General features: G+C 47.0%; 1 pseudogene; it reads left to right on the top strand.

The window, feature by feature from the left end:
• The first annotated feature begins 1,221 nt into the window (after positions 1 to 1,221).
• Positions 1,222 to 2,137, top strand: LOC109266609 (40S ribosomal protein SA-like; annotated as a pseudogene).
• Positions 2,138 to 2,689: the final 552 nt, after the last annotated feature.

Consider the following 2,689-nt stretch of genomic DNA (forward strand, 5'->3'; position numbering starts at 1 on the left):
CTCACATTCTAAAAAGGAGATGCTAGGTACATAACTGCAGGTGCTATTAAAAGGTAGACCAGATTGTCTTGTAACACCCCACCACCTCAATCAGCCTACAAAAGCAAAGACAGGAAACTCAAAGTCAGTTTGCTTCACTAGGAACTGCCAGTGAGCTATTAGTTGAATAAGAACTCTTCTGTGTTATCTTCATCTCCGTTCCCCGTGAGTTACCCACCTTTCGGGGCAAATGAGAGTAGCCCTAAGAGAATAATTCGTAGAAATTAGGACTGCCTACAGGAGGGGAGCCTGGTTTCACACTCCTTGCTGGATGCTGGCTGAATTATACACACTCCCAGGACCATGGCGGTGCTGCTTGCCATGTCAAGTAGACTGAGAAAGTTCTTGGAGCTTGACACATACTCCCTTTCCTAGAAGGGGGGGTCACATGTGAACCCAGAGTGTTGTGCCTACTTCCTGTCTGAGCACCCTGAGGCCAGAGGAGCAGTTCACAACATCAGGGCAAGCAGAAGAAGCAGCAGAGGGGGTAGTGTGACGCCACCATTCAGTGTGGAAGGGATGCCTCAGTTTTCCACAGCCCAAGAGAGTATTTTCGAAGGTAACCGGATTTAAAGCTCCTTAAAGGTCACCCCAGCAGAAAATGGTACAGGGTAACTGCAAAAGCTTGGTGTGGAAGATGGCAAGACATCAGCTGGAGTGTGCATCATTCCGACTACTGTCAGGGAGCTTCACATTGCATAGTCCTGGGGGTGCATCCCAATAACCCACACACCCAGTGCTCCAGAGACTGAGGGTGGGGAAGCCTCCAATCACAGACAGGCAGTCTTAGCCAGTGAAAACCTAAGACAGAAGCAGCAGCAGCTAGGAAAGGGTGTTTCTGTCTCTTCCCCTTCCCCCCCCTTCCACCTCCCCTCCAGTGGTGGGAGGAGAACAGACCCAGACACACAACTCCCACTCCCTACTAAGAGTTCCCTGACCTTGACTCATGTCTGTGTTGAGGATTACAAATTGGAGGATGTTGGGGAGAATAGAAGTTCTAATTGCAAGAGAGATTGAAACTTTGATTTAGACTCAATGAAACTTGTCATTATAATTGAAAATGACATTTTCCTTGGGGATCCATTTTGCTCTCAAGATCTCGTTCTTGATGATGGAGGGAGAAAACTTAGATTTGCCAATGAAAAATAATGCAGGCTTTATTTTCATTCATTTCACTTCACAATGTCCAGACCCTTTGATGTCTTGCAAATGAAGAAGGAAGATATCCTTAAATTCCTTGCAGCAGGAACCTACTTAGGTGGCACCAACTCTGACTTCCAAATGGAAAGTACGTCTACAAAAGTTAAAGTGATGGCATCTACATCATAAATCTGAAGGGGACCTGGAAGAAGCTTCCACTGATGGCTTGTGCCATTGCTACCATTGAAAACCCAGTTGGTGTCAGTGTCACGTCCTCCAGGAACACCGGCCAGTGGGCTGTCCTGAATTTTGCTGGTGCCACTGTAGCCACTCCTATTGCTGGGTACTTCACTCCCACAACTTTCAATAACCAGATCCAGGCAGACTTCCAAGAACCACATCTTCGGTGGTTACTGAGCCCAGGGCTGACCACCAGCCTCCCATGGAGGCATCTTATGTTAACCTGCCAACCACTGCTCTGTGTATCACAGACTCTCCTCCATGCTATGTGCACATCGCCATCTTGTGCAACAACAAGGGAGCTCAGTGGGGCTCGTGTGGTACATGATGGTGCGGGAAGTTCTGTGCACCTGTGCCACCATCCCTCATGCACACCCATGGGAGATCATGCCTGATCTATTTCTACAGAGATTCTAAAGAGATAGAAAAGAAAGAGCAGGCCACTGCTGAAAAGGCCATGACCAAGGAGGAATTTCAGGGTGAGTGGACATCTCTAGCCCAAGCAAACTGCTTGAGTTTACTGCTATCGAGCTCAGGTTGCAGACTGGCCTGAAGGCACGCAGGTGGCCTCTGTGCCCATCCAGCAGTTCCATACTGCAGACCAGAGCCCATAGTCTGCCACTGAAGACTGGTCTGCAGCTCTCATTCTCAGACCATTGAATGGGTAAGAACAACACTGGGTGGTGTTAAGCAATTCTTCTACAGGTTCTTAAACTGAATGCAGAAAATAAGATTAATAGAAAATAAAGTTTCTTAAAAAAATAAAAGAAAGAAGAAGAGAAGAGAAGAGAAGAGAAGAGAAGAGAAGAGAAGAGAAAGGTAATATAGTCTCTAGGTTTAAAACTGTCCCAGGTAAATGTTCAGCAGATTCTGTTAGTAGGACTATCACGACTGTATCTCCTTCTCAAGTTGTTTCCTGTTCCCCTCCTTATTTCTGTAATGGTGTCTGAGCTTAGGCAGGACCTTACATATCCTCTTCAGAGTGGGAGGAGAAGTCTCTGATCCGTGTACTGCGTCCTCATTTTACAGATGAGAAAATAGAGGTTCGGTAGCCTGTAAGGGTACATAGCAGCTAGTGAGGGGCAGAACTACCTCTGTGGTTGGGCAGAGGTTGATGTACATAAATGCAAGATCACCAGGTAAGTGGATTAGGCAATTGACATGTCAGAAGAATGAGGAGCACACTGGCTGGGTTGGGTGGCTGAGGTGCCAGATCTTGATACGTTTGTCAGGACACTCTCAGACTCATATAAAACACACCAGCCTGACA

This window comes from Panthera pardus, unplaced genomic scaffold (assembly GCF_024362965.1).
Source record: "Panthera pardus isolate Hobbes unplaced genomic scaffold, ASM2436296v1 HiC_scaffold_11, whole genome shotgun sequence".
NCBI lineage: Eukaryota > Metazoa > Chordata > Mammalia > Carnivora > Felidae > Panthera > Panthera pardus.